This window comes from Lepus europaeus, chromosome 12 (genome assembly GCF_033115175.1).
Source record: "Lepus europaeus isolate LE1 chromosome 12, mLepTim1.pri, whole genome shotgun sequence".
NCBI classification, from domain to species: domain Eukaryota; kingdom Metazoa; phylum Chordata; class Mammalia; order Lagomorpha; family Leporidae; genus Lepus; species Lepus europaeus.
Window position 1 is genome coordinate 9,253,218 of NC_084838.1, and position 20,724 is coordinate 9,273,941.

Consider the following 20,724-nt stretch of genomic DNA (forward strand, 5'->3'; position numbering starts at 1 on the left):
CAGAGATGCAAAGAGAGAAGGAGAGAGAGAGGGAGGGAGAGAGAGAGGGGAGGAGGGAGGGAGCGAGACTGTCCACTAGTTTAATTCCCAGATGGCTGCAGTGACATGGTCAGGGGCTCCAGGAACCAGGATCTTCTTACGGGGCTTCCACATGAGTCCAGTGGCCCAAGGATTAGGGACATCTTCCTCTGCTTTCTCAGGAGCATTCACAGGGAGCTGGATCAGAAGTGGAGCAGTGGGGCCTTGAGCCAGCGCCTCTATGGGATGCTGGCACTGCAGGTGGAGGCTTAATCTTTATGCCACAGCAACAGCCTCTAAATACCATTTTCATCAACATGACCTTAATCATGAGATTGAGCCTCTCCCTCACTTCCTCCATCTCTCCCTCTTCTTCCCTATCCACCCCCCCCCCCCAAGCCCCCATTCAGTTCAATTACAAGGAGAGGTACCCTCAAGCTAGTTTATTGGGAAGTATAGAATTTTTCTTGGGGCCCAGAGGCAGAACTTGGAATTAAATTTTTTGATGACCCAAAACCAAGGAGATTCGTTTCTCATTATTCTCTGGTCAAATGGAGGCTTTTTTCTGGTTTGCTTTTCTTTCGTGATTGCTTGCTTTTTTTTTTTTTTTTTTTTTTTAAAGATTTATTTGAAAGAGTTACATAAAGAGAAGAGAGGCAGAGAGAGAGAGCGGTCCTCCATCCGATACTTCACTCTCCAATTGGCCACAGGGGCCGGAGCTGCATTGATCCGAAGCCAGGAGCTTCCTCTGGGTCTCCCATGTAGGTGTAGAGGCCCAAGGACTTGGGCCATCTTCTACTGCTTTCCCAGGCCATAGCAGAGAGCTGGATCGGAACTGGAGCAGCTGAGACATGGATCAATGCCCATATAGGATGCTGGCACTGCAGGTGGTGGCTTTACCCGCTATGCCACAGCACCCCCGCCCCCTGTTTGTTTATTTACTTATTTGAAAGGTAGAGTTACAGAGAGTGCGAGCAAGCGAGATCTTCTGTCTACTGGTTCACTCCCCAAGTGATCACAACCAGGATCTTCAATCAGTTCTCCCACATGGGTAGGGGCTCAAGTACTTGGGCCATATGCCACTACTTTCCCAGATGTGTTAGCAGGGAGCTGGAATGGAAGTGCAGCAGCTAGGGACTGAACTGGTGCCCATACGGGGTGCCGGTGTTGCAGGTGTCAGGTGTCAGCTTATCTTTTTTTTTTTTTTTAACAGGCAGAGTGGATAGTGAGTGAGAGAGACAGACAGAGAGAAAGGTCTTCCTTTTTGCCGTTGGTTCACCCTCCAATGGCTGCTGCAGCCGGTGCATCTCACTGATCCGAAGCCAGGAGCCAGGTGCTTCTCCTGGTCTCCCATGCGGGTGCAGGGCCCAAGGACTTGGGCCATCCTCCACTGCCTTCCCGGGCCATAGCAGAGAGCTGGCCTGGAAGAGGGGCAACCGGGATAGAATCCGGCGCCCCAACCGGGACTAGAACCCGGTGTGCCGGTGCTGCAAGGCGGAGGATTAGCCTGTTAAGCCACGGTGCCGGCCCAGCTTATCTGTTATGCCACACCATCAGCACCATCATCTGCTTTTCTGATGCCTCTGGTTCATATTTGTTGTCTTCTTCAGACTGATTATTTGTGTTTATATGTTCATGATGGAAAAAGACTTCCCTACCTTCTCTTGGTTCTAAATATCCACACCCACTACAGACTTGAGTTTAAATTTTAGAAATTCAGGAAAGAAGATAAGCCTAGATTGGCTCAGGTGTCCATTTATCTTGGCAACAGCTGTGGTTCATTGACTATTCAGTAGAAGCCTTTGGAACGTTGTTAGGTGAATATGAATAGGGCAGGTAAACTGTTGACATGATTAGGTTCGGTCAGGAAACAGGCAGCATGGAGGCTGTGGAAACTGACCAAGAAATATGGTATTTGAGGGATAATCAACAGGCAGGGAAAATTCAGGGGCATGGATTGATTAGGAATTATTTGCTAGGTCTGGAATGGGAGAGGATTGGGATCTGGAAAATCCAGATTCTAGGTGATGCTTGAAATTTGGCAAGTGTAGGAGATAGTGCTTTCAAACTACCCAGTTATTAGCTGACAGGTCTGATATTAACACCCAGATTCAGGGCTGGTGCTGTGGTGAAGCGGGTTAAAGCCTTGACCGGAAGCGCTTGGCATCCCATGTGGGCCCTGGTTCTCGTCCCGGCTGCTCTCTTCCAATCCAGCTCTCTGCTAATGTCTGGGATAGCAGTAGAAGATGCCCAAGTCCTTGGGTCCTTGCACCCGCGTGGGAGAACCAGAAGAAGCTCCTGGCTTTGGATTGGCACAGCTCCAGCCATTGTGGCCTTCTGGGGATTGAACCAGCGGATGGAAGACCTCTCTCTCGGTCTCTACCTCTCTCTCTAACTCTGTCTTTCAAATAAATAAAATCTTTAAAAAGGGGTCGGTGCTGTGGCACAGCGGGTTAACACCCTGGCCTGAAACGCTGGCATCCCATATGGGCGCCAGTTCTAGTCCCGGCTGCTCCACTTCCAGTCCAGCTCTCTGCTATGGCCTGGGAAAGCAGTAGATGGCCCAAGTTTTTGGGCACCTGCACCCACGTGAGAGACCTGGAAGAAGCTCCTGGCTTCAGGTCGGTGCAGCTCTGGCTGTTGCAGCTGTCTGGGGAGTGAACCATCGGATGGAGGATCTCTCTGTCTCTCTGCCTCTGTCTCTGTCTCTCTCTTTCTCTCTGCCTCTCCTCTCTCTGTGTAACTCTGACTTTCAAATAAATAAATCTTAAAAAAAAAAAAAAATCCAGATTCTTGGTCTTGGAATAGGGGTGACCAGGTGAGCTAAGAGTGTAACTGGGACTCATTACAGATACTCAGGCATGCTTAAGGGCTTACTTTTAGTGACAGTGGCCATCTAGAACACTCAGTGTACTGTTTTGCCTAGGACCTATTTGAATACTTACCTGGTGACAAGGTCTGAGGTTGTCTATGTATGCCTGCCTTAGTCATGGCTGCTCTAGATCTGGTTCAGTTTATTTAAATATATACATGGAAGATACTGGTGAGTGATTCTAAGATTTAGGGATTTCAGGAAATGTTAACTGAAAGTAATTCTTTATTTTTTATTTTATTTTTTTATTATTATTTTTTTTGACAGGCAGAGTGGACAGTGAGAGAGAGACAGAGAGAAAGGTCTTCCTTTTGCCGTTGGTTCACCCTCCAATGGCTGCCGCGGTAGGCGCGCTGCGGCCGGCACACCGCGCTGATCCGATGGCAGGAGCCAGGTGCTTCTCCTGGTCTCCCATGGGGTGCAGGGCCCAAGCACTTGGGCCATCCTCCACTGCACTCCCTGGCCACAGCAGAGAGATGGCCTGGAAGAGGGGCAACCGGGACAGAATCCGGCACCCTGACCGGGACTAGAACCCGGTGTGCTGGCGCCGCAAGGCAGAGGATTAGCCTAGTGAGCTGCAGCGCCGGCCAGAAAGTAATTCTTTAATAATTCACATTTTTGGATTGTTGCTTTATGGAGTTGAAATCCCAGAGTGACTTTATTCCTTTGCCTTCTCCCAGGAAAGTTTTCTCTCTCAAGTGTATTTTAGGATGTATTTGAACAGTTTAGATGCTGTAGTACTTGGGTCTAATTCCAGGAAGATGGTTTAATTAGCTATTTGACTTCACTGAGATCAGAATTTTTTAAAAAATATTTATTTATTTATTTGAAAGAGTTACAAAGAAGGGGAGGCAGAGTCAGGGAGAGAGAGGGAGAAGGAGGAAGGGAGAGAGAGAGACAGACAGAGATATCTTCCATCTGCTGGTTCATTCCCCAAATGGCAGCAACGGTCAGGGCTGGGCCAGGCCAAAGCCAGGAGCTGCACTTGGACCATCTTCTGCTTTCCCAGGCACACCAACAGGGAGCTGGATCAAAAGTGGAGAGGCTGGGACTTGAACTGGTGCCCGCCCATATGGGATGCTGGCGTCAAAGACAGAGGCTTTAACTGCTATGCCACAAGCTCAACCCTCAGGATTTTTTTGTATTTTTATTTTTTAGACACCATAATTTGGTCCCTTATGAGGTTTGTTAGAAGCATACGTGAGGAAAAAAAATTTTTTTTGGCATTAGTGAATGAAGTGATCAAAAAAATCTTCTTTCCCAAAAGCAACTGTAAAATTGGACAGAACTGTTAAAGACAACCAAAGGCTTACACACATTAAAAGGCACTTATTCATGAAATGTAGTGAACTTGGGTGTAAGTTTGTGGTGTTGGGATTGTTCCAATTTCTCCTACCTTTGACACAGTGGTAGTTCAACTAAAATGGGGAGACCATGAAAACCAATAGGTTTACTTCTGCTTAAGGAGGAGTTTAGTGTATTTGTAGTATTGTCAGTTAAAAGTGATGATCTTGGTGGCAAATGAAATGGGGGTGGGGTGGGGTGGAGGCAACAAATCTGCTAGCCTGAGGTTACAGTTCTGTTTTGGACAAACAGTGACCTATCTGACTAGCTTGGGCTTTTTCTTTATTTAAACAGATTTATTTATCTGTTTGTTTATTTGAAAGAGTGACAGAGGGAGGGCACACACACACAGAGATCTTTCTCAGATGGCCAAGGCAAAGCCAAGAAAGTCAGGAACTCCATCCTGGTCTCCCATATAGGTGGCAGGTGCCCAAGCTCTTGAGCCATCATCTGCTGCCTCCAGTATGCATTAGCAGGAACCTGGATTGAAGGAAGAGTAGCTGGGACACTTAACTGACAATCTGATAGGGATTTGGGCATCCCAACTCACTAAGCCACAACATCTGCCCCTTGCTTGGTCTTGGGTTTCAGAAGGTCTGAGAGGTGAGACAACTACAGGGAGCTTAACAAGTTTTCCAGATATCCTGAGTTGACCAGAGGTTTTATTTTTATTTATTATGCTTTTTAAAGAACATAGAAAAAAAATTTTTTTTTTGTTTTTTAGAAGGAGCTTTATTTATTTACTTGAAAGGCACCATGATAGAGGGAGGCAGGGAGGAAGGAAGGGCAAGAGAGAGACACCCCAGTTTTCAATCTGCTGGGTCACTCCTCAAATGTTCACAATAGCCAGGGCTGAGCCAGGCTGAAGCCAGGAGCCAGGAACTTCATCCGGTCTCCCATGTGAATGACAGGAAGCCAACTACTTGGATCATCATCTACTGCCTCTCAAGTATATTAATAGGAAAATGGATGGGAAAGCAGAGGTGGAACTTGATCCCAGGCACTCTGCTATGGGATGCAGGTGTCTCAAGTGACAGATTAATTTGCTTCACCACAACACCCACCCTGACCAGAGGTTTTAGGCACTTCAGAAACCAGTGTGATGTGAGGCTCTGCACATATCCCTGACCAGTGCAAGGGATGTGTGAGAAAGCAAGCCCAGAAGAGAGTAAAAACAGACTTGAAGTCCTGAAGTATACGCAGCTCATTATGACCACAGATCCATCAATGGGGAGTGAAAGGCTTACGGTTAGTTGAGTTCCACTTCTGACTAGTCTTTGAACAGTAAACTATGCAAAGAGGTGACCTCTGAAAGTCAGGCTTCAAAAAAAAAGAAAAAAAATGATGTGAGGGCTAGGAGGACCTTACATATCGGGTCAGAAACCACAACACAGGCAGACATCACAAATTTAGTCAGCATTGTTAGCAAAAGAAAAAAAGCCTTTCTTTTCTTCTGTTTTTGATTGGAAAAAGAATCCACTTTTTTTTTTTTTTTAAGATTTATTTTATTGATTTGAAAGAGTCACAGAGAGAGGTAGAGACAGAGAGGTCTTCCATCTGCTGGTTCACTCCACAATTGGCCACAATGGCTGGAGCTGTGCCGATCGGAAGCTAGGAGCCAGGAGCTTTTCCGGGTCTCCCACGTGGGTGCAGGGGCCCAAGGACTTGGGCCATGTTCTGCTGCTTTCCCAGGCCATAGCAGAGAGCTGGATCGCAGGAGGAGCAGCCGGGACTAGGACTGGCACCCATATGGGATGTGGGTATTTCAGGCCAGGGTGTTAACTTGCTGTGCCACAGCGCTGACTCCCCAGAATCCACAATTTCTTTTTTTTTTTTTTACTGTTGTTTTAAAAATCTTTTATTTAATAAATATAAATTTTGAAGATAATCCACAATTTCTAACAGCACTTTAGTTTAAATGTTCAGTGTTCAGGAAAAAAATTATAACACAAGCAAAGTTTGATCCATACTGAGGGGAAAGAAAATCAGTACAAACTGAGTGAGCCCATTACTAGTCAATATAGTTCTGGACGTTTTAGCCAGAGACATTGAGACAGAAAAAAAATCAAAGGGATGTGATTTTTTAAAGAATTTATTCATTTGAGAGGCAGGGTTATAGACAGAGGGAGAGACCGAGATCTTCTATTGGCTGGTTCACTCCACAGATGGCTGCCAACAGTCAGCGCTGGGTCAAGCTGGAGCCAGGAGCCAGGAGCTTCTTCCAGGTCTCCTACTTGAGTGCAGAGACCCAAGCACTTAGGCCATCTTTTACTGCTTTCCCAGGCCATTAGCAGGGAGCTGGATTAGAAGTGGAGCAGCCGGGACTTGAACTGGTGCCCATTTGGGATGCCAGCCTTGGAGGCAGAGGCTTAACCTACACCACAGCACCATCCCCAGGTATACAAATTTGAAAGAAGGAAGGCAAATTATCCCTGTTTGCAGATGACATGATCTTATAAATGGGGAAACCAAAAGATTCCACTAAGAGACTATTGGAGCTCATAAGAAAGTTTGGTAAAACTGCAGAATATAAAATCACATACAAAAATAGCCTTTGTATACACAAATAATTCTATGACTGAAAAAGAACTTGTAAAGTCAGTCACATTCACAATAGATACAAAAATATTAAATGCCTTGGAATAAATTTTACCAGGGATATGAAAGATCTCTACAATGAAAATTAGAAAACATGAAAGAGATGGAAGATTTTTTCCATTTTTTGGTATTCTAAGTTCATGAATTCAAAGAATTAATATCATCAACATGTCCATACTGCCCACAGCAGTTTACAGATTCAGTGGGATCCCAATCAAAATAACAAGGACATTCTTCTCAGATCTAGAAAAAAAAAAAAACAACCAATACTAATATTCACATGGAAACACAAGAGACCCCAAATAGCAAAAGCAATCTTAAACAACCAAAACAAAGCTGAAGGCATCACAATACCAGCTTTCAAGACATACTATAGGGCAATTATAATCAAAACAGCCTGGTACTGGCACAAAAATAGACATGTAGACCAATGGAACAGAATAGAAACCCTAGAAAACTTAAAAAAAATTATTTGTTGATTTAGGAGGTAGAGTTATAGACAGGGAGAGACAGAGAAAGGTCTTTCATCTGCTGGTTCACTCCCCAAATGGCTGCAATAGCTGCAGCTGAGCCAATCAGGAGCCAGGAGCTTTTTCTCAGTCTCTCACGTGCATACAGGACCCAAGCACTTGGGCCATCTTCTGCTGCCTTCTCAGGCTGTTAAGTAGAGAGTGGATTAGAAGAGGAGCAGCTGGGACATGAGCCTGCACCAATATGGGATGCTGACACCTCAGGCGGTAGGCCCTGCCTTACACCTTATACAAGTATCAATTCAGAATGGATCAAGGATCTAAATATATGACCTGATACCATCAAGTTACTAGAAGAAAACATTGGGGAAACTCTTCAAGACATTGGCATTGGTAAAGACTTTTTGGAAAAGACCCCAGAAGCACAGACAATAAAAGCAAAACTAGACAAATGGGGTTACATCAAGCTAAGACACTTCTGTACTGCAAAGGAAACTCTCAACAAAGTGAAGAGGCAACTGATAGAGTGGGAGAAAATATTTGCAAACTATGCAACTGTTAAAGGATTAATATCTTAAAGGATTAATATCCAGGATGTATAAGGAGCTCAAGAAGCTCAACAACAACACAACAAGCAATCCAGTTAAGAAATGGGCAAAGGACATGAACAGGCATTTTGCAAAGGATGAAATACAAATGGTTGACAAGCAAATGAAAAAATGCTCAGGATCAGTAGCCATCAGGGAATTGCAAATACTGAGGTTTTTATCTCACCCCAGTTAGAATGATCATCATCCAAAAATCAAAAAATAATAAATGCTGGTGAGGATGTGAAGAAAAAGTTACTCAAATACACACCGTTGGTTAGAATGTAAACTAATGCAACCATTATGGAAGACAGGTGGAGATTTCTCAGAAATCTGAAAAGAAACCTACCATATGACACAGCCATCCTATTTCTGGGAATTTACCCAAATCAGCATATGAAAGAGTTATTTGTACCCCCATGTTGATTGTAACTCAATTCACAATAGCTGAGATATGGAATCAAGCCAGATGTCCATCAACCAATGACCAGATAAAGAACATGGTATATATATACTATGAAGTACTACTCAGCTATAAAAAGAATGACATCGTATCTTTCACAATAAAATGGATGCAATTGGAAACCATTATGCTTAGTGAAATAAGCCAGTCCCCAAAAGACGAATATTATATACTTTATCTGATATAAAATACAAAAAGGTGAAAAGAAATAAAACAGACATCTTGTGATTTGCTTGTTTTTAGCCCTTGTTTATAACTTGTTGAACTGTGGTCTTTCTACCTTTTACTTGTTGAATATATGGTTAGTGGTACATTAAGCTTGTGATTACAGAGTGGCTTGAAATTATGTTTTTGCAAAAAAAAAAAAAAAGGAAGGGGATTGAGGGAGGGGAAAATGTTATGTTCTTAGAATTGTACCTATGAAAATATGTTCTCTTTATAAAATTTTTTTTTCAAAGTTAAAGAAACTGAGTGAGCCCCAGATATTGGATCTGACTCACAGACTTCAAAGCAACCATTATAGATACTTAAGAGAAATAAAGAGAATCATATTTAGAGAATTAAAAGGAAATATGCTGACAATGATTTAAAACAAAGAGTTCTCCATAAAAAAATTATGAGAAAACTAAAACCCTGGAATTGAAAAGTATAATTTAAATAAAAACTTAACTAGGAGGGACCCAATAGCAGATTTGAGATGGCAATAAAAGAATATTCTGGGCCATAAAATAAACTTCAGTTATTTTCAAAGATTGAACAAGATGTGTTCTTTGACCACATGAACTTAATTTAGAGATTTAGAACAGGATAAAATCCATAGTCTGCTCAAATACTTGAAATTAATACAAATGATTTACAAATGAAAGAAGACATTCTACAGCAAAATTTAACACTTTTAATCGAATGAAAGTGCAAATCCAACATATCAAAATGTATTAATGTAGCTAAAATTGTACTTGGAGGAAGACTTACAGTTTTTGCAATGCCTGTACATTAAAAAAGTAGAAGTGTCCCAAGCAGTAACCCACACTTCCATCATAAGAAACTAGGTAAAGACCAAATTAAACTAAAAGCAAGCAAAAAGAAGGAAATACTTTATAAAGATTAGAATGGAAAACACATGGAAAATGGAAAAACAGAATAAATCAATGAAACTAAAAGTTGATTCTTTGAAAAAATGGACAAAATTGAATTTCTACCTATACTGACAAAAAAATAGAGGCCATAAATTACCAGTCAGAAAGAAGGGATTTCATTACAAATTAAAAGAGTTAGAATTTGAAGAATAACTTTATTCCAACAAATTAGACAACTTACATGAAAAGGACAAATTCTTAATACAGAGTATCTAAACTGACTTAAGAGGAAATAGAAAATATTAAAAGACCTGTAATAAAGAATAACCTACAGGCCGGCGCCGCGACTCTCTAGGCTAATCCTCTGCCTGTGGTTCTGTTCCGGTTGCTCCTCTTCCAGTCCAGCTCTCTGCTGTGGCCCGGGAGTGCAGTGGAGGATGGCCCAAGTGCTTGGGCCCTGCACCCGCATAGGAGACCAGGAGGAAGCACCTGGCTCCTGACTTCAGATTGGCGCAGCACGCTGGCCATAGCAGCCATTTGGGGGATGAACCAACCAAAGGAAGATCTTTCTCTCTCTCACTGTCTAACTCTTCCTGTCAAAAAAAAAAAAAAAAAAAAAAAAAAAAAAAAAAAAAAAAAAAAGAATAACCTACAAAGAGAAGCCCAAACCCAGGTGATTTCATTGGTGAATTCTAGTATTTAAGAAGCAATAATACTAATCCTTCACAAACTCTTAGAAGAGTTGCTGGTGCTGTGGCGCAGCATGTTAAACCACGGAATTGTTTCAAGTCCAAGCTTCACTTCTAATGTAGCTCCCTGCTAACACTCCTGGGAAAGCAGCAGAAGATAGCCCAAGTCTTTTGGGCCCTTGTACTCATGGAAGAGACTCAGCTGGAGCTCCTGGCTTCAGCCTTACCCAGCTCTGGTCAGTGTGGCCATTTGAGGAGTGAACCAGCAGATGGAATCAATCTCTCTCTGTAATTCTGCCATTCAAATAAAAATTCTTCAAAAAAAAAAAAAATAGAAGAGGAGGGAATGCTTTCTTACTCATTGTGTGAGCATATTAATTTACTTATAACAATGCCAAATAAAGATAGGAAAACTGCAGACCTGTATTTCTTATGAACAATAAAAAACTTTAATCAGAGTATTAGCCAGCAAAATTTAGCAGCATGTAATGATTATATTCCATGGCCAATTGGGATTTATTCCAGGAATGCAAGCTTGGATTGATATATATAAATCAATCAATCAATGCAGTATGCCAAATGTCAACCAATGTTTTGAAAGGCAGAATAGTAAATATTTTAGGTTTTCAGATCATACAGTTTCTGTTGAAACTACTCAGCTATGCTATTTCACTGCTCGAGCAGCCATAGACTATATATTAATATTTTCCAGGAAAACTTTATTATAAAAATAGACAGTTATGGCCAGCAGGTTAAGCTGCCACTTGTGACACCAGCATCTCAAACTAGAGTGCCAGTTTGCATCCTGCCTGTCCTGCTTCCAATCCAGTTTCCTGCTAATGTGCCTGGGAAGGCAGCAGAAGACAGCCCAGTACTGGGGCCTCTGCCATCCAAGTGGGAGACTAAGATGGAGTTCCTGGCTCCTGGCTTTCCATTGCCCCGACCTGGCTGTTAAGCCATCTGGGAGAGTGAATTAGCAGATGGAAGATATGTCTTTCCTTTCCTTTCCTTTCTTTTCTGTCACTCTGCCTTTCTTTTTCTTTTCTTTTCTATTTTTTTTTTAAGGTTTTACTTTTTTTTTTTTTAAGATAGGCAGAGTGGACAGTGAGAGAGAGAGACAGAGAAAAAAGGTCTTCCTTTGCCGTTGGTTCACCCTCCAATGGCTGCCGCGGCTGGCGCGCTGCGGCCAGCACACCGCGCTGATCCGATGGCAGGAGCCAGGTGCTTCTCCTGGTCTCCCATGGGATGCAGGGCCCAAGGACTTGGGCCATCCTCCTCTGCACTCCCTGGCCGCAGCAGAGAGCTGGCCTGGAAGAGGGGCTACCGGGACAGAATCCGGAGCCCCGACCGGGACTAGAACCGGGTGTGCCGGCGCCGCAAGGTGGAGGATTAGCCTGTTGAGCCACGGCGCTGGCCAAGGTTTTACTTATTTATTTGAAAGAGTTACAGAGAGAGAGAGAGAGAGAGAGAGAGAGAGAGAGAGAGAGAGTCTTCCATCTGCTGGTTCACTCCCCAGATGGCTGCAATGGCCAGAGCTGCGCCAACCTGAAGCCAGGAGCCCGGAGCTTCTTCTGGGTCTCCAACACAGGTGGAGAAAGATTTGGGCCACCTTCTACTGCTTTCCCAGGCCATATAGCAGGGAGCTGGATTGGAACTGGAGCAGCCAGGACTTGAACCAGTGCCTATATGGGATGTTGATGCTGTGTCCTAGCAGGTAGTGGTGGCTTTACTCACTATGCTATAGTGCCGGCCCCAACACTGCCTTTCAAATACATGAATACGTCTTTAAAACAATAGCTGATATACAGGTCATAGTTGCTGATTTCTGTATTGTATCACATTGGCAAAATAAAGGTAAAAACAAAACCCAGGCATTTGGCCTAGTGGTTAAGATGTTGATTAAGATGCTTGCATTCCATAGCAGTGTGTCCTAGGTTTGGTACTGCCTTCTGCTCACTGCTAATGCAGACCCTGTGAGGTGGTGGTGATAGCTCAAGTAATGGGGCTCCTGCCATCCATGTGGGGGACCTGGATTGAGTTTCCTGGCTCTTAGCTTTGGTCTCTGCACAGCTCTTACTATATGAGCATTTGAGGAATGAACTAGCAGATAGAAGCTTCCTATTTGCCCTTTTCGTTCTGTTTCTTTACCTCTCAAATCAATAAAGTAAAACAAAACAAAATGAAACAAAAGAAACAAACAAAACCATGACTGGGGGCCGGCACTGTGGCATAGTGGGTAAAGCTGCTGCCTGTAGTGCTGGCATCTCTTATGGACGCCGGTTCAAGTCCTGGCTGCTCCATTTCTGATCAAGCTCTCTGCTATGGCCTGGGAAAGCAGTAGAAGATGACTCAAGTCCTTGGGCCCCTGCACCTGTGTGGGAAGACCCGGAGGAGGCTCCTGGCTCCTGGCTTCAGATTGGCACAGCTCTGGTCATCTGTGGAGTGAACCAGCAGATGGACAATCTCTCTCTCTGCCTCTCTTTCTCTCTCGGTGTAACTCTTTCAAATAAATAAATAAATTGTAAAAAACAAACAAACAACACATGGTTATATCAGTAGACAAAAAGTTTTCCAAAATCCAAATCCAAGAGCCATTCGTGATACAGACTGCCAAGAAACTAGAAATAGAAGGCAGCTTCCACAACCTGAGAAAAAGTGTGTATGAAAAACCCATAGCTAGCATAATATTTAATGGTAAAATGATCAATTTATTTTCCCTAAGACTGGGAAAAGGAGAGATAAGAATGTCTGTTTTTTTTGTTTTTTGTTTTTTTTTTTTTTTTGACAGGCAGAGTGGATAGTGAGAGAGAGAGACAGAGAGAAAGGTCTTCCTTTGCTGTTGGTTCACCCTCCAATGGCCGCTGCGGCTGGCGCATCTCACTGATCCGAAGCCAGGAGCCAGGTGCTTCTCCTGGTCTCCCATGCAGGTGCAGGGCCCAAGGATTTGAGCCATCCTTCACTGCCTTCCCGGGCCATAGCAGAGAGCTGGCCTGGAAGAGGGGCAACCAGGATAGAATCCGGCGCCCCAACCGAGACTAGAACCCGGTGTGCCGGCGCCACAAGGTGGAGGATTAGCCTGTTAATCCATGGCGCCGGCAAGAATGTCTGTTTTTACTACTACTTTTCAGTATTGTGTCAGAGGTTGTAGCCAGTGCAGTAAAGGGAAAAAGGGCATCTGAGTTGGAAAGGAAGGATTAAAACCCTTTATTCGTACATTGCATAATCATATACATGTGTGTGTGTTTGTTCCTAAGGGAAAAAAAATCCCAAAACAGATTGACAGACCAGCATACATATCTCATCTATATTTTTATATACTAATGACTACCCAAAAATAAATGTGATATAAATTCTATTTATAGCTGCTTCAAAATATTTATAAATTTAACAAAAGGAATATGACATATACTGAATGCTCTGAAATATTACTGAGATAAATTTTAAGGATCAAAATAGAAAAACATACTATATTCATGAATTAGAAGTCAAAATATTGGTAGGGTGGCATTTCTCTGTAAATTGTTATATTGATTCAGTATAATCTATAAAAGCTCAGCTAACTTAAAATAGCCAGGGCTGGGCCAGACCCAAGCATGGAACTTCGGTTGGGTTTTCCATAGGAGTGACAGGGACCCAGCCACTTGAGCCATCCTGCTCAAATGGCTGCTTCCCAGGACATACATTATCATGAAGTTGGGATTTGAGCCAGGTACTCCAGTATAGGATGTGGGCATCTCTAGTGGCATTCTAACTGCTGGACGAAACCTCTGCCTACCAGGTAACGAATAAAGTAGAAATTGGCAGGTAAATCTTAACGTTTATATGGAAATTCGAAGTAACTGAATGGCTAATACAATTTTGGAAGAGAACAAAGTTGAAAAACTACACAATTTCAAAAATTATTAAGTCACAACAGTCAAGGCAGTGTGATATTTTTGTAAGGATAGTCACTGGAACTAGATTGAGAGTTCAGTAATATTTCCTTGTGTATGTGATTTGTTGACTCGTTTAAAAAAATTATTTGAAAGGCGAGTTAAGAGAGGGAGACACACAGAGATATCTTCTGTCCACTGATTCACTGCCCAAGTTGCTGCAGCAGCCAGAGCTGGACCAGATTGAAGCCAGGAGCTTCATCCAGGTTTTCCACATGGGTACAGGGGACCAAGAACTTGGGCCATCTTCCATTGATTTCCTGGGCACATTAGTAGGGAGCTGGATTGGAAGTGGAGCAGCTGAACTCGATCCAATGCCCATAAGTGATGCCAGTGTCATAAGTGGCACATTTACCCTCTGTGCCACAATGCTGGCTCTGATTTGTTGGTTGTTAAAAAATATTAATTTGAACAGGAGAGGGGGAAAAAAAAAAGGATGCTCCATCTGCTAGTTCACTCCTCAGATGACTGTAACAGGCAAGTCTAGGCCAGACCGAAGAACTAGGAACTCCATACTGTTTTCCTACATAGGTGCCAGGGGCCCAAGTATTTGGGCCATCTTTTGCTGCCTTCCCAGGTGCATTAACAGGAAACTGAATTGGAAGTTCAGCAACCAGAACTCGAACTAGTGTTCCTATAGGATGCTAGCCTTGCAAGCAATGATGTAACCAGCTCTACTACAAAACAGACCTCTGATGAATTGATTTTTGGCAAAGATGCCAAGACAGTTCAGTGGGGAAAAATGATAGTTTTTTCAACAAAACCTGCTGGTAACATTGAGTATCTGTGAAAAAACCTTTTCTTTACAGTAGACACAAAAATAACTCAATGCATCATACACTTAGGTTTAAGAGTTACAACTACAAAATGTATTCAAAAATTTCTTTGTGACCTTGGACTAGACAAAAACTATTAAACATGACACCATTGATACGGGCCATAAGAGAAATAAATTAGGGTTTGTGTTATGGGGCAGCAGATTAAGCCACATTGCCAGCTTCCCATATCAGAGTCAATTCCTGGCTGCTCCATTAGCTATCTGGCTCCTTGCTAACGCACCTAGGAAAGCAGCAGAAGTACTTGGGCCCATGATACTCATATGGGAGACCCTGATAGAATTCTGGGCACCTAGCTTTGGCCTGGCCCAACCCTGGCCGTTGCAGCCATTTGGGGAGTAAACCAGCAATTGGAAGATCCCTTTCTCTCTGTATCTCTCCTGTCTCTGTTGCTCTGCCTTTCAAATAAAGTAGATCATTTTTTAAAAAAATGGCTTCAGTAAGATGTAAAACTTTTGTACTTCAAAAGATGTCATTAAGAAAATGAAATGAGGGATGGGCTTTGTGTCATTGTGGTACAGTTGGTTAAGCTACTTGGGACACCCGCATTTCCTATCAGAGGGCCAGTTCGAGTTCCAGCTCTTCTGCTTCCAGTCCAACTCTCTGCTACTGCACCTGGGAAGCAGCAGATGATGGCCTGGGTGCTTGAGTCCCTAACACTCACATGGGAGACCTAGTGGAGGAATTCCTGGTTCCTGATTTGGGCCTGACCCAGACTTGGCTATTATGGCCATTTGGGGGAGTGAACCAAAGGATGTAAGATCAGTCTTCCCTCCTTCCCTGTGTGTCATTCTACCTTTCAAATTAATAAATCTTGAAATAAAAAAAGGAAAGTGATAAGACAAACTACATATTGAGGGTAAATACTTTCAAGTCAAATATCTGATAAAGGAATTATACCCAGAATATATAAAAAACTCTTACAACTAAACAAGAAGACAACTCAATTGTTAGAAGTGGACAAAAATATTATATAATTATAACTATGAAATATCTAGAATAGGTAAAATTCAGAGACAAAATAGAGATTGCTGGGGAAATGGAGGATAAGTAGTTATTGTTTAGTAACTACAGAGTATTTAGAGTTATGCAAAAGTTTTGGGAATGTATAGTGCATAGCATCATGGATATGAATCACCACTGAGTTGTATACTTAAAATGATAAATTTTGTGTATATTTTATCATAAAAATTAAAGGGGCTGGTGATGTGGTATAGTGGGCTAAGTTTCCACCTGTGGCACCGGAATCCCATATGGGCTCCAGTTTGAGTTCTGGATGCTCCTCTTCCAATCCAGCTCTCTGCTATGGCCTGGGAAAGCAGTAGAAAGTGGTCCAAGTGCTTGCGCCCCTGCACCTGTGTGGGAGACCAGGCAGAAGCTCCTGGCTCTTGGCTTCGGATCGGCCCAGCTCTGGCTGTTGCAGCCATTTGGAGAGTGAACTAGCAGGTGGAAGACCGCTCTCTGTCCGCTCTCTGCCTCTAACTCTGCCTTTCAAATTAATAAATAAGTCTTTAAAACTTTTTTTAATTTGAAATGTGGTATGGAAGACTTGAATATACATTTCATTGCATGAAAAAGTGCTAAATATCACTAGTCATTAGGGAAATGCAAATAAAAATGACAATAAATGTCCATTGTATACCTTCTGGAATGGCTTTTATCAAAAAGACTAGCAAGGGCTGGCGCTGTGGCATAGCGGGTAAAGCTGCTGCCTGCAGTGCCCACATCCCATATGGGTGCCGGGTTCAATCCTGGCTGCTCCACTTCTGGACCAGCTCTCTGTTATAGCCTGGGAAAGCAGAAGAAGATGGCGCAAGTCCCTGGGCCCCTGCACCTGTGTAGGAGACCCAGAGGAAGCTCCTGGCTCCTGGCTCTGGATTGGCACATCTCCTGCCAATGCGGCCATCTGGGGAGTGAATCAGCGGATGGAAGACCTCTACCTCTGCCCCTCTGTAGCTCTGCCTTTCAAATAAATAAATAAACCTTAAACAAACAAACAACAAAGACTAGGGGCCAATGCTGTGGCGCAGTAGGTTAAGCCAGCACCAGCATCCCATATGGGCGCTGGTTCTAGTTCCGGCTGCTCCTCTTCTGATCCAGCTCTCTGCTATGGCCTGGGGAAGCAGTGGAGGATGGTCCAAGTGTTTGGGCCCCTGCACTGGTGTTGGAGGCCCTGAGGAAGCTACTGGCTCCTGGCTTCGGATCTGCACAGTTCTGGCCATTGCGGCCATTTGGGGAGTGAACCAGTGGATGGAAGACCTTTCTCTCTGTGTTTACCTCTCACTGTCTGTGACTCTACCTCTCAAATAAATAAATAAAATCTTAAAAAAAAAAAAAAAAGTAGAGAGAGAGAGAGAGAGGAAGAGACAGAGAGATCTTCCATCTGCTGGTTCACTCTCCAAATAGCTGCAGTGTCCGGAGCTGGGCTGATCTGAAGCCAGGAGCCAGGAGTTTCTTTTGGGTCTCCCATATAGGGAGACCAAGCACTTGGCCATCTTCTGCTTTCCCAGGCGCATTAAGCAGGGAGCTGGACTGGAAGTTGAACAACCAAGACTGGAACTGGTGCCTGTATGGGAAGCCAGCTCTGCAGGAGGTGGTGTTATACCCTACACCTGTGTGCCGGCCTCTGATAGTGTCCTTTCTTCTTTCTCCCCTCCTGCTGCCTCAGTTCTATTCAGCTCAGTTGTGCAGCAGGTCTTTTTCTTTTGGATCTCTTTCCTTCCTCCCACTTACCTGCTTGATGAATCTTCTGCCTCACACTTTTGTTATTTCCTCGCTGAGCTTAGCACTTAAATTTTCTACCTTGCTCAGAAAACTTTTATAATTCACCCTTTAACTGTTCTGGTGCTGATCCTCCTGACTCTTAACACAGTCTCTGAACTGCTTCTGTCCCTTTTCTCTTGGAGATATGGTTTAGAGTACCATCTGCAAGTATCATCTCCTTTCTTTCTTTCTTTCTTTCTTTTTTTTTAAACTTTATTTATTTGAGAGGTAGAGTTACAGACAGTGAGAGGGACAGACAGAGAGAGAGGTCTTCTGTCCACTGGTTCACTCCCCAGATGGCAACAACAGTCAAAGCTGTGCCAATCTGGAGCCAGGAGCTAGGACTTTCTTCTGGGTCTCCCATGCGGGTGCAGGGACTCAAGTGCTTGGGCCATTTTCCACTGCTTTCCCAGGCCACAGCAGAGAGTTGGATTGGAAATGGAGCAGCTGGGACTAGAACGTGCACCCATATAGGATGGCGGCACCGCAGGCGAAGGATTAACTTGCACCATAGCATTGGCCCCGCACCATCTCTTTTCATGTAGCACTTAGTATTATCCAGGAGAAACTGCATAGGGTTGTGGTGATTAAAGTACATAACTTTGGGGAACATCATTTTTGGGGGCATATTTAAAATCTGTGTAAATAAGTGGCATGTTTATTCAAATGTACATTTTTCAAAGAATGTGTCAGACATTTGTTTTGAATGTTTTCAGAAAGTTTGGAAGATTTAGTTAAAAATAAATGCCTAGAATATAGTGCATCCTGAAGAAAAGTAATATGTGGAATACCTTCTGTCTACCAGTAAGATAGGAAGAAAAATCGTTGATTTTTATAGAAGATTTCTTGGGTGGAGCCATTATCTGAATTTAAGCTGTTCTCTAGTTTCTTCAGGTAGGTTTTAGTTTTTTCAAGTGCAATATCAGCCACAACTTGATGTGTATTTGGCTACTACAACAAGGTGTAAAATCTTATGTGTTCTACAGAGCAACACTCATTTAAGATGGCAGCACACAAGTCAGCATCAGTTGAAAACTGCGTAATGTGAAGTGGTTTTTGGGGGGTCAGAAAGCTGGTGTTCAGCTGAAGGGCTTGGCTCTGCTTTGGAAGAGCCTGTGGTATCAGAGGATCCTTACTGCTGGTTCAGAGAAAGACTCAGGAATCTGTACTTAAAACAATGTCTTTTTGGCCGGCGCCGCGGCTCACTAGGCTAATCTTCCGCCTTGCGGCGCTGGCACACCGGGTTCTAGTCCCGGTCGGGGCACCGATCCTGTCCCGGTTGCCCCTCTTCCAGGCCAGCTCTCTGCTGTGGCCCGGGAGTGCAGTGGAGGATGGCCCAAGTGCTTGGGCCCTGCACCCCATGGGAGACCAGGAGAAGCACCTGGCTCCTGCCATTGGATCAGCGTGGTGCACCGGCCGCAGCGCGCCAACCGCGGCGGCCATTGGAGGGTGAACCAACGGCAAAAGGAAGACCTTTCTCTCTCTCTCTCTCACTGTCCACTCTGCCTGTCAAAAAACAAAACAAAACAAAAACCAATGTCTTTTAAAGATATATTTATTTATTTGAAAGTCATGAGTTTTTACACACACACACAGAGTGGGGGGAGATCCTCTCTCTCTACTGGTTCTCTCCGCACATGGCTGCATCAGCTGGGGCTGGGCCAGGCCAAAGCCAGGGGTCAGGAGCCTCCTCTAGATCTCCCATGGAGGGTGACAGGGGCCCAGGGGCCCAGGCACTTGGGCCGTCCTCTGCTGCTTTTGCAGGCACATTAGCAGGGAGTGCGTCGGAAGTGGATCAGCTGTGTCTCCAACCTGCACCTATATAGGATGCTGGCATTGCAGGTGGCAGCTTTACCTGCTACACTGTGACAATGGCCCCAGGAATTTACATTTTTTAAAGCAACGCTTGATGATTCTGGTTTGTAACCAGGTTTGGGAAACACTGTCTTAAACTCCATATTTTCCTGAATTCTTATTTTTTTTTTTAAAGATTTAATTTATTTATTTGAAAGAATTACAGAGAGAGGGAGAGAGGGGGAGGAGGGGGAGAGAGAGAGAGAGAGAGAGAGAGAGAGAGAGAGAGAGAGAGAGAGACTGTTGGTTCACTGCCCAGATGACCACAACAGTCAGAGCTGAGCTAATCTGGAGCCAGGAGCCAGGAGCTTCTTCCTGGTCTCCCACATGGGTGCAGGGGCCCAAGCACTTGGACCATCTTCTACTACTTTCCCAGGCCATACTAGAGAGCTGGATTGGAAGTGTAGTAGCTGGGACTCGAACCGGCACCCATATGGGATGTCGGTGCTGCAGGGCAGGGCTTTAACTTGTTATGCCACAGCGCCGGCCCTGAATTCTTATGTTTTTGAAACATTTTTCATTTGATTTTGATTATATCTATACTTCTTCCTTATATCTTATAAGGTATACTTATACCTTATATCTGTACTTCTTCCTTCATATCCTCGAGAAAAACTTTTGGAAGGCTAGGTTGACAAGACTTCTATTGCTTTATTTGATGTTTGCTATGAGAATTTGTTTCTTAACATCTTAGTCATAATTGTATAATAAATTATTCATGACCAAAAGTCCTTTTTTTTTAAATGAGAGTGGAAGATTCAGTGGTTTATCTCGTATTTCATTATAGGATTTAGAGATCTGAAACATTTTAATTTTTCTTAAGAAAAATTTTAATCATTTCACTTAGGTATTTTTCTTGTTAGAAGAATATGATTTGCCAATATCAGAAAGAATAAACTTCTTAGTTTTGACTGAAGAGAATATTCAAATATTTTCAACAGTAATAACCTGGGATTCATACTAACACATAGGATTATAGCCATTTAAAAGAATGATAAGAATATAAAAGATGATTGTGGAAGAGTGAAAAAGCATTTCTAGAACATTAGGTCTAAAATAAGCTATTTTTGTTTAAACTAGCCCCCCCAAAAAACACAAAATTATAGATATGTATGTGTTTGTATGTGGATAGTGTAAGATATCTAAGGATAGAAAATAAAATTCTGATATTATATTGATAATATCAAATAATAAAAAATTATTACATTTACGATTCCACTGA

The 20,724-nt window shown here is 43.3% G+C and overlaps 1 long non-coding RNA gene across 1 annotated transcript in view; it reads right to left on the reverse strand.

Annotated features, from left to right (window-relative positions):
- Positions 1–5,765: 5,765 nt before the first annotated feature.
- The window catches only part of LOC133771557 (uncharacterized), a 59,196-nt gene continuing 44,237 nt past the window's right edge, over positions 5,766–20,724 (reverse strand). Inside the window, exon 3 of the long non-coding RNA XR_009867588.1 lies at positions 5,766–7,075. This is a non-coding gene — a long non-coding RNA (uncharacterized LOC133771557). The remainder of the gene's footprint in view (positions 7,076–20,724) is intronic.